Raw genomic sequence first — 12351 nt, 5'->3', positions numbered from 1 at the left:
GTGATTGAGGCCTTAGGGAGGTCCACAAAAGCCATCGCAGCTCATAAAAGCACATATGATGCAAGATTTTATTGTGCAAGCCTTGGTTAATGACTCCAAATCCTAAATGTATAAGCTCATTGTTAACCACTTTAACCACTTCTGGCCAGGAAAGTTTTCCCTCTTAATGACCAGGCCATTTTTTTCAATTCGGCACTGCCTTACTTTAACTGACAATTGTGCAGTTGTGCGACGATGTACCCAAATAAAATGGATGTAGTTTTTCCCCATAAATAGAGCTTTCTTTTGGTGGTATTTGATCACCTCTGCGATTTTTGATCTGATATTATTTGCGCTATAAACAAAAAAAGAGCGAAAATTCTGAAAAAAAAAACAAAACAATATTTTTCACTTTCTGCTTATAAAAAAAATGTAAAAATCAAAATTTTTCATCATTTTAGGCCAATTTGTATTCTGCTACATATTTTTAGTAAAATAAATCCCAATAAAGAAAAGCAGAAATGGCCCCAGGACTTTATATGAGATGAGCACATGTGACCAGTGATACAGTGCCTTGCGAAAGTATTCAGCCCCCTTGAACTTTTCAACCTTTTGCCACATTTCAGGCTTCAAACATAAAGATATAAAACTGTAATTTTTTGTGAAAAATCAACAACAAGTGGGACACAATCATGAAGTGGAACGAAATTTATTGGATATTTCAAACTTTGTTAACAAAAAATTTGGGCTTGCAAAATTATTCAGCCCCTTTACTTTCAGTGCAGCAAACTCTCTCCAGAAGTTCAGTGAGGATCTCTGAATGATCCAATGTTGACCTTAATGACTAATGATGATAAATAGAATCCACCTGTGTGTATTTAAGTCTCCGTATAAATGCACCTGCACTGTGATTGTCTCAGAGGTCCGTTTAAAGCGCAGAGAGCATCATGAAGAACAAGGAACACACCAGGCAGGTCCGAGATACTGTTGTGGAGAAGTTTAAAGCCGGATTTGGATACAAAAAGATTTCCCAAGCTTTAAAAATCCCAAGGAGCACTGTGCAAGCGATAATATTGAAATGGAAGGAGTATCAGACCACTGCAAATCTACGAAGACCTGGTCGTCCCTCTAAACTTTCAGCTCATACAAGGAGAAGACTGATCAGAGATGCAGCCAAGAGGCCCATGATCACTCTGGATGAACTGCAGAGATCTACAGCTGAGGTGGGAGACTCTGTCCATAGGACAACAATCATATTGCACAAATCTGGCCTTAATGGAAGAGTGGCAAGAAGAAAGACATTTCTTAAAGATATCCATAAAAAGTGTTGTTTAAAGTTTGCCACAAGCCACCTGGGAGACACACCAAACATGTGGAAGAAGGTGCTCTGGTCAGATGAAACCAAAATCAAATTTTTTGGCAACAATGCAAAACGTTATGTTTGGCGTAAAAGCAACACAGCTCATCACCCTGAACACACCATCCCCACTGTCAAACATGGTGGGGGCAGCATCATGGTTTGGGCCTGCTTTTCTTCAGCAGGGACAGGGAAGATGGTTAAAATTGATGGGAAGATGGATGGAGCCAAATACAGGACCATTCTGGAAGAAAACCTGATGGAGTCTGCAAAAGACCTGAGACTGGGATGGAGATTTGTCCTCCAACAAGACAATGATCCAAAACAAAGCAAAATCTACAATGGAATGGTTCACAAATAAACATATCCAGGTGTTAGTATGGCCAAGTCAAAGTCCAGACCTGAATCCAATCGAGAATCTGTGGAAAGAACTGAAAACTGCTGTTCACAATCGCTCTCCATCCAACCTCACTGAGCTCGAGCTGTTTTGCAAGGAGGAACGGGCAAAAATTTCAGTCTCTTGATGTGCAAAACTGATAGAGACATACCCCAAGCGACTTACAGCTGTAATCGCAGCTAAAAAGGTGGCGCTACAAAATATTAACTTAAGGGGGCTGAATAATTTTGCACGCCCAATTTTTCAGTTTTTTATTTGTTAGAAAAGTTTGAAATATCCAATAAATTTCGTTCCACTTGATAATTGTGTCCCACTTGTTGTTGATTCTTCAAAAAAAAAAACTACAGTTTTATATCTTAATGTTTGAAGCCTGAAATGTGGCAAAAGGTTGAAAAGTTCAAGGGGGCCGAATACTTTCGCAATGCACTGTACATAGTCATACATTGCATCTTGGTCTCTAGTAATACATTGCATCTTGGTCTTGATGCGTTTCGCGAGCTATAACACGCTTTTTTAAGAGGAGATGCATGGGAAGCATGCGATAGAAAAAATATTCTGAAAAATAGTCAGGGACTCCAAAAAAAGGAGACACAGAGCGGTTATACTGGAAACAGATGATGGGCTTCTAATGGGTGGTAGTGGGATAGGTCTGACCCGGGAGCTGAAGGGTCCAAACAGACACAACCCAGCATGGCGGCATGTGGTGGGTGGGCTGATAGATGTATGGAATGAAACGTGTGTCCTTCCATATCTGTCATCAAAAGAGAGTAGATAGTGGTAGTATAAATATAAACAATATCTGTAATAATAATCATTTACCAAAGTGATGTATTAGATAAAGGAAGGACAAAGGTGGTAAAATAAGTATAAATAGTATGTCTGGAGTAATAGTGTACTAGGGTGATACATTGGGGAAGAATAAACAAGCTGAAAAGAATAGCAGTGCCTGAGATGAAAAGAATAGGAGAAAAAGAGGGAAAAGTGAGGTAAAACTATCACCAGAAAAGAGACAAAGGTGCTGGATAAAAGTAAACAATGGTACTTTTTGTAACCTATTCTCCTCAGTATTTTGTACTGCAACCTTACTCATCTGTATGGCATTCTCATGTGTTTATGTTGCATGATGTTATACTTTTTAATACAATAAACTGGAATCTATTTTATTTTTGCTTTATTCATCTTTTATCACCGGCCACATGTGCTCCCCTCATATAAAGTCCCGAGGCCATTTCTGCTTTTATTTATATGTATATACTGGGATGGAGGTGTGTCACAGATGACGCCAGACCATTCTCCCAAAAAGAGTATATTGATTGGTTTGCGCAAAAGTTATCGCGCCTACAAACTAGGGGAAAGATATTTATGTCATTTTCATTTATTTTTATTTTTTTACTAGCAATATCGGCGATCAGCGATTTTTAGCAGGACTGTGACATTGCGGTGGATAGATTGGACACCTAACTGACATTTTTTACACTTTTGGGGGAACCAGTGACATTACTACAGTAATCACAAGGGGCAATGGTCTGGTTCCCACCCAAGCACGCCTCCATCCCAAAATACATATGAACACAGAGAATTGGCCCACAGGACTTTATATGAGGTGAGTGCTAGTGGCTGGAGAAAGATTAGATACCATAATAAATATTACAGTAATCAGTACTAAAAATATGTACTGTTACTGTACTAATGAAACAGGCAGGGAAGGGGTTAACACCAAGGTCTATCAAAGGGTTAAATGTGTCCCTAAGGGGTGTTTTCTAACTGTATGGGGGATGAACTTATGGAATGAACACAGGGACATGTGTTCCTAAATAAGAGGAACACAGGATCCCTGTGGTCATTGCTGACAGAACAGTGGTCTGAAATGTTTACAACGGCAGACCGCCATTCTGTCTCCACGGGGAACGATCGCGGGTGCCCGGTGGCAATGGGCGCCCCCACGAGCACTCCCACGAAGCGACGTACGGGTATGCTGTTTCACGGGAACCTGCCAACCTGCTGTAGCATATGTACGGCAGCTGATCAGCAAGTGGTTAAAATGCATGTTAGTGCACCAAGGAAATGGACGACAAACCTTAAAGCGGAGTTCCACCCATTTTTAATATGTTGGAATACATAGCTGTATGTAATCCCCTTTAAAACGGCTTTTACCAATGGAAACTTTTTTTTTTTTTTTTTGCTAGTAAGTACCTTAATTTCGGCTTTATTCCTCCTCTCCTCACTTCCTGGTCCGATCGGCGATGACGTCATTCGGCGATCCGCAGTGTCTGCTGGGATGTATTCAATTCCAGAAATCTCGGAGTAGCTGTATCTGTACTGAGCCGTGCCTTCCCCGCCTCCGCCCCGCCTCCTCTCATTGAGTTGCATTGTATGAATGTATTAAGGCTGTTCTCTGCCCCGCCTCCGCCCCGCCTCCTCTTACAAATCAATGAGAGGAGGCGGGGCAGAGGCGGGGCAGAGAACAGCCTTAATACATTCATACAATGCAATTCAATGAGAGGAGGCGGGGCGGAGGCGGGGCAGAGAACAGCCTTAATACATTCATACAATGAAACTCAATCAGAGGAGGCGGGGCGGAGGCGGGACAGGCACGGCTCAGTACAGATACAGTTACTGCGAGATTTCTGGAATAGAATACATCCCAGCAGACACTGCGGATCGCCGAATGACGTCATCGCCGATCGGACCAGGAAGTGAGGAGAGGAGGAATAAAGCCAAAATTAAGGTATTTACTAGCAAAAAAAAAAAAAAAAAGTTTCCATTGGTAAAAGCCATTTTAAAGGGGATTACATAGATCTAAAGTTCCGAAAATGGGTGGAACTCCACTTTAATGCTGCAAAAAAAAAAAAAAAAACACACATAGATCTAAATGGGCCCTTAAAGCGTAACTCAACTTTTGTTGCGAAAAAAACATTCCCCTCTGGGTGATTTATATACATTGCAATGATTATAACAAACATTGTTGCAGATTCCCACCTTTTGTTATTCTGAAGAAATCACAGTTTGAGTCTCTGTGCCCCTATGCTAAGTGGGTGTAATGGGAGTGGTTTCATAATTATCAATCAGCTGTAGAACACTAATGAGGAAATCTGCTGGGGCTGCATCCCTTTAGACGTGTTCCTATTGGGAGTATCTCACCAAAAATGACATTTATGTTGCAGGGGATGCCAGAAATCTGACTTCTGAATCTTAGGAAAACTTCTGGGAAAATTGGTGAGCCAATCACACAAGCAGGAAATGATGTTTCTGGGGTGTGGTCAGTATACATTCTGTGTACAGAACACCTCCAGGTAGCCATATTGCATTGGATTTTCAGAAAATGACAACAGCTGCAGATTAAAAAGGAAAGGTCATTTTTAATAACATTCAATTACAATATGATTTGTGTCGCAATTGTATACGCTATATCATTTTTTCTTTATTTGCTATTTTTTTTTCCCCACGAAAGTGGAGTTACCCTTTAAAGGTTCAATCATCAGAATGAACTGTGTCTAAACCCACCCAGCAGCGGTCCGATTTAACTAGCCACAGGAACACATGGCTCAGCATGATAAGTGAAGACACACAACACAGATGTCCCCTGGGCCCTCACACGTGTACACGCAGCCCTTCTCCTAGCACATACTTGCATGTCATATCACTGGCCAAGTAGGGAATTAATGTCCGAAACCCGAGAGAGGCAAGTTTTACCTGAAGAGTTTGTTAGATGCTCAGATTTCAGGCGTGATCATCTGACATCAGCTGCAGCTGTCCTGTGAGGAGTCTCTGCCTGGGACTCACACACTCAGGAATAGTCTGAGCCACAAAACTTCTCTCCTTAAGGATTTCTCATGTCCATCTGATAAGGTAATTCCATTATTTTCTTTCTCCCAGTTATTGATGAAACCTTTTCCAGCCTGGAACAGATTTATGGAGAAAATGATATACATATTTACCTACCATGTGATTGGATTAACCCTTTCTGGCTTTCAAAGTACCTTGTTTTAGATCGCCGCGATCACCTGATCTTTACGCGTATATGTAGGTCTGCAATGCATAGTGTTTTTATTGCTTGGTAGCGTGGGATTAACCCATACTGAGAAATGTCTCTTTTGCAAGACACTGATTTCAGTTGCAAATGAAACAGTTCATTAAATCAATGAATGGTTAAAAATGTCAGGATTTGGCGAGCTTATTATTGTCTGGTATTCCTCCAAAGGCCTATTAAATTTATGAAAAAAAAAAAAAATTATATATATATATATATATATATATATATATATATATATATATATATATATATATAAAACCTGTACTGAGAAATGTCTCTTTTGGAAGACACTGATTTCAGTTGCAAATGAAACAGTTTAATAAATCAATAAATGTTTTAAATTTTCAGACGTTGGTGAGCTTTTTATTGTCTGATATTCCACCAAAGGCCAATTAAATTTATAAGAAAAAAAAATAAAAAAAAAAAAATATATATATATATATATATATATATATATATATACATATAATAAAATAAATATATATATATATATATATATATATATATATATATATATATATATATATATAAAATGTATTATTTTTTTCTTATAAATCACTTACTATTTGAACGTATTTACATAGCTGATGGTCAACTGTAGCTTCTCTTTACTGTATTACTTCTATCGGTTCATTCTGTTGCCTGTTGTATTTCTATATATTAGAATATATATTTTATATATATATATATATATATATATATATATATATATATATATATTAAAAAAATATATGTGTATATATATATATATATATATATATATATATATTATATGATATTATATTATAAATCTATATATTTATATATATGTGTGTGTGTATGTATGTATGTATGTATGTATATGTATATATATATATATATATATATATATATTTATATATGTGTATGTATGTGTGTGTGTATATATATATATATATATATATATGTGTGTGTGTGTGTGTGTATATTTCTATATATTAGAATGCAGCTCAGGCAATGTTACAGCTGAGTATGCCTGTCTTGTTACAAGTTATGCTACACGGTTGATTTATATGTGTGTCCAGGTTACATTGATTTATATCCAATATGTTCTACTTGTTAGAGAGTTTTTAGAAAGCTCTACAAATGTTATCTGAATCAAGAGAATAATAATAATAAAAAAAAGCAGTAGTATATATTTAGCTTTGTCTATGGTGACCTAATAAGACCGCAAAAGCCAAAATATTCTCCAATGTTGTGCCCAGTCCTTGGACGTGAGCTTGCAAGGAGAAAAACCTGGTAACAAGATGGCCATGGAAAATAAGTAACTGAACTGGTAGACCAGAGCCAAGATTTTGACATTAAAGGAACTGGACATGACAGGAATTGATTTATGGTGAAAAAGTGGGCGGCAGAATAGGCGTCAGGATGGGCGAGCCTGAAACTAATATTGTAAACAACTTTGTATGTATAAAACAAGCCCGTACTCCTATTTTATTGCTTGTGATTTCATTTGTAAAACGTCTGTAGCAGTTAAAAACGTTTAGAACTTGTCTAAAATTGTGGTCCTTTTGTTAGTTACATAGGACAATGGATATATTGTTTTTTCTTCAAAAAGAATGTAACAGAGTGGGTACAATTTATTGGGTTTGTGTTTGGGTTTGCCTCTGCCCTTCCTCCTCCTTGTTTCTTCTTCTGGGCTAATTTTGTATTGGCCTGATCCACTCCCCTTTATTAATTTGGGCGCACCTGTGGTAGGTAAGTTCTGCCCAATGGTGTAAGAGGGATCTGGCCAGGTGTCTAAAGCCTAGTACACACGCAACGAATATCGGCCGACCGATCGTCCGTCTTTTGTCCAGTGTTGTTTTGTTGGTTGGAATGTGCCTAGACTGCTCACGGGATTTTCTCGCCCGACAAAATTCTACTTCAGAAGTGATGTCATGTGTTGGATTGCTTTCTTTGTGTTCTTTCTTCTCTGAGCATGCCCAGTCTTGCTTATAAGATTTTTCCCTGTCGAAATCTGTACTGACTGCATGAAAATGGGCCGAGTTTTGACGGCCAACAAAAATTTTATAGCCTGCACACCAGGATTATTTTCGGCCGAAAAGTCGGAGTCGGTTGTCGGAAGCATCATACTAACAAGCCAAAAATCGGCAGATCGGTCGTCGGACGAAAATTCCCTGCCGATTTTTGACGCGTGTGTACGAGGCTTTAGGGCCTCGGTATATAAAGGGGCCTCAGGTGGTGGTCAGCCTTTTGGCTGGACTATTTAAGCAGGAAGTTCTACCAATCCCCCCATCGCAAGCACTTTATGTGGGTCGTCACCTTTGTATCAAAGGGGGGATTTTTTTATAAATTGAAAATATGGCTAAGCATGATCTGTTTGTTTAATGAAAATACGGATTCCTACTGTATTAAAGTGTATTGTAGTTGTACTTTCCACCCTCAAGTTGTAAAGCACTGTGTAAACTGTCGGCGCTATATAAATCCTATATAATAGAATGGATTTATTTTGTTATTTGCTAAATGGTCTGAATTTTAAAACCAAAGAAAGTGCAGTGGAAAATTTACGCAATTTCTGTATGCTGTGCTTTCATTCGTTTCAATACAGTTGTATTTGGTATACGGTATGTTTTTTTTTTTTTGGGGTCTTTTGTGCGGAGTGCAATCCCATGGAAAGATTTTCATGATTATGTCAAAAATCTTTACGTTTCAGAGCCACATTTAGTCTAGGTATTACAAGTAAACCCAATGTTAGAGGTACAGTTCTTAGAATTTACTCCAATATTTGTTAAAGCTGAAATTCGGTTTGCCTAAAAAAATAATAAATGTGGGTGTTCCCTCCTCCTGGTATGTAGGATATAATGCTTGTTTTGTGTAGGGCAAATTATGGCCCTCCAGTTCAAAAAACTACAATTCCCATCATGCCTAGTCATGTCTGTGACTGTCAGAGTTTTACAATGGCTCATGGAATTGTAGTTCCGCAACAGCTGGAGGGCCGAAGTTTGGAGATCCCTGGTGTAGGCAGTGCCGTATCTTGGCCTAGGCCAACAAGGCCCAGGCCTAGGGCAGCACTTTGCAGGGGGGCAGCAAAAAAGCTGATGGGATTTCACTGATATGCTGCCCTGATGGGCACTGATATATTGGACTGATGGGCACTAATAGACTGCACTGATGGCCACTGATGAGGCAGGACTGATAAGCTGCACTGATAGGGCTGCACTGATGGGCACTGATATGATTCACTGAGAGGCTGCACTGGTGGCCACTGATGGCGCTGTACTGATGACCACTGATGAGGTTGCACTGGGTGGCAGTAATGAGGCTGAACCGATGAGCACTGATGGGCACTGATGAAGCTGAACTTATGGGAACTGATGAGGCTGCACTGATGGGCACTGATAGACTGTGGTTGTGGTCTGTGGTTTACAGATGACAGGGCGGGTCATAAATTAGAAAGGGTGTGGCCTTTACAGGAAGGGGTGGGTCATATTTAAATTAGGGGTGCCCAAGTTTAGCCAGGCCTAGGGCAGCACAAAACCTAAATACACCACTGGGTGTAGGGGGATCTAATTGAGAGGATTATCGTAAAAGGGGTATTAAAACAAATGCAACATATTACAGTGTATTAATCCTTTAATGTGATGGTTGCATGAGTTTCCTTTCTTTTATTTTTTTCCACTATTTTCATCTTGTGATCTGGCCACTTCCTGTCCTAAGCTGGGTACACACTATAAGAAAACTGGGTGACCGATTGTCCGGTTGCCTATCACAGCATGTCTAGCCTGAGGATGGTACCGATTGTATGAAAATTCTCAAATGACAGGGTTTTTTTTTTCGTCTAACATACAGTAGAACCATTGTAGAGTAGATTATTGTTATTTATTGATTATGATAATGTTCAGTCTTCCGTATCCAATTTTTCTTGTATGAAAACAGTATACATTAAAGGAAAATTGTTAGTTATGTTCTTGTACGAGAAATATTTTGCAGCTTGTCCCTTTAGAAATGTCTAAAGCCTCGTACACACGATCAGATTATCGGACTAACTTTTTTTAGTTTTTGTGTTGCATGCTATTCTCATATGGAAAGTGAAGAGGTTACTTTCATACGAAATTTCCCGTACGACAGAATTCAACTTCAGAAGTGATGTCATGTGTTGGATTGTTTTGTATGTATTCTTTCATTTCCGAGCATATCTAGTCTTGCGCTTATGATTTTTTTCGGACGAAAACTGTACTAATTAAATGGAAATCGGACGTTGTGTTCACGTAGGATAAATTTTTTTATAGCCTGAACATCCAGGTTTTGTTGTACGAAAATTGGTAATCGGCTGTCGAAAGCACTATACTAACGATCCGAAAATTGGCAGATTGTTCGTTGGACGAAATTGTACTTCTGATTTTCTTATTGTGTGTACAGGCCTTAAATCGGACGTTGAAAGTTGTGTTCACATTATACAAAAATTGAACAATCGTTCCTTGTACGGAATTTTTCTCATATTGTGTACCGAAAAGTTTTTACCCCTTAATGACCAGGGCATTTCTTGCGATACAGCACTGTTACTTTAACTGACAATTACGCGGTCGTGCGACGCTGTACCCAAATAAAAATAAATTAAAAATTGATGTCCTTTTTTTCCCCCCACAAATAGAGCTTTCTTTTGGTGGGATTTGATCACCTCTGCATTTTTTTTTTTTTTGCTTGATATACAAAAGCGACAATTCTGAAAAAAAAAAAAACGATTTTTTTTAGTTTCTGCTATATAACATTCCCAAAAAAATAAAAATTGAAAATCTATTTTTTTCATAATTTTAGGCCAATATGTATTCTGCTACATATTTTTGATAAAAAAAAAATCCCAATAAGTGTATTGATTGGTTTACGCAAATGTTTTTGCGTCTACAAACTAGGGGAAATATTTATCATATATTTTTTATATTTTTTACTAGTAATGGCAGCGATCAGCAATTTTTAGCAGGACTGTGACATTGTGGCGGACAGATCAGACCCCTGACTGACATTTTTGACACTTTTGGGGGGACCAGTGACATTACTACAGTAATCAGTGCTAAAAATATGCACTGTTAATGTACTAATGACACTGGCAGGGAAGGGATTAACACCTAGGGGGTGCTTTCTAACTGTGTGGGCTTGCATGGACACTAAGACCTGTGTTCCTAAATAAGAGGAACACAGGGTCCCTGTGTTCATTACTGACAGAACAACAGTCTGCCATGTTTACAATGGCAGACCGCCGTTCTGTCTCCATGGAGAGCGATCACGGGTGCTCAGCGGACATCATGGTTGCCGGACCCGCTGATTGGCTTCCCCTGTACCCAATCGGCACGTGCGCCCCCACTAGCGGTCCCGCGAAGCGACGTACAGGTGCGTTGTAAAACTACGACAGCTGGTCGGCAATTGGTTAAGGGTGTCTCCACTTTGGATGGAGGAGGGATACCTTTGGACAGAAGCATTGTCAGTCTAAGGAAGGCAAGGGGTAGTGTTGGATGCATCAGTTTTAGATGGACTCGACTAATGAATTAAAGCCTAAAATCAAAATCAACAAACGCTTTTTAAGTAGTTACAGCAACAGTTTTTTTTACATAAATGAATAAAAGTTGACCATGGTAAGCACCTCTATCAGTGTTAAATGGTTTGTCTCAGCCCTCTGTCATTTTTGGAAGTTAAAAAATAACAGAACTACTGGCCGGATCAACAGGTGAAAATAATGCCTCGTACACACGCAACGATTGTTGGCCGACCGATCGGCCGTCTTTTGTCCAGTGTTGTTGTGTTGGTTGAAATGTGCTCTAGACTGCACACGAATCGACCAACAAAAAACCAACTTCAGAAGTGATGTCATGTGCTGGTTTACTTTTCGTGTGTTTTTCTTCTCTGAGCATGCCCAGTCTTGCTCATCTGATTTTTGTCTGCCGAAATCTGTACTGACTGAAGAACAATCGGCCGTTCTGTTGACGGCCAACAAAAATTTTATAGCATGCACACCAGTCGGTTGTCGGAAGCATCATACTAACAAGCCGACAATCGGCCGATCGGACGTTGGCCGAAAATTCACAGCCAACAATCGTTGCGTGTGTACAAGGCTTAAGGAAAAATAATCCTGAAAAGGGAAACTAATGCAGCCACTAGGATATGGTAAGCTGCAATATTAAAAAAAAATGTAGTTTTGGGGTTTTAATACTGATTTAATGCATGGTCCCACAACAGATAATGTTCTGGGCCATGGTCATGTACAAAGTGGAAGCAATGGTGGTAGAGGAGAGGGGAGGTGACAAGACTGCATAAGAGGAGCAAATTCATGGGACCGATCGCCACTACTGGAAACAGCAGGGCAGAAACCTCGAAAACCATGGAGTAAGGTAAGTACTACTCTTATAAGGCCTCATTTACATGGAAGGTCACTGTTGAGAATCAGGGAATTTGGCAGGTGGAGAAACCAGCCCAAAGCATGTTAAATGAACACAGCCATGGCCAGCAGCAGAGCAGCCAGATTTGTGCCCTGTACAAACTGAAGGCCAACTGTTTGCATGTAACTGCTCAAATCAGCAGCTACATGTGAATAGGGATTCTGACAGGCTCCAGTGTGTCCTAGACAGGGCTGTC

General features: G+C 39.5%; 1 protein-coding gene across 1 annotated transcript in view; it reads left to right on the top strand.

Moving 5' to 3' along the window:
* The first annotated feature begins 5439 nt into the window (after nucleotides 1–5439).
* Nucleotides 5440–12351, top strand: part of SCN4A (sodium voltage-gated channel alpha subunit 4) — a 250242-nt gene continuing 243330 nt past the window's right edge. Inside the window, exon 1 of the mRNA XM_082272569.1 lies at nucleotides 5440–5582. The gene's annotated coding sequence lies outside the window, so the exon portion shown is untranslated. The remainder of the gene's footprint in view (nucleotides 5583–12351) is intronic.

This window comes from Pelophylax lessonae, assembly GCF_965119305.1.
Source record: "Pelophylax lessonae genome assembly, chromosome: 11".
In the NCBI taxonomy this organism is placed as follows: Eukaryota; Metazoa; Chordata; class Amphibia; order Anura; family Ranidae; genus Pelophylax; species Pelophylax lessonae.
Note: the sequence above shows the minus strand (reverse complement) of the source record. Positions and strands in the feature narration are given on the sequence as shown.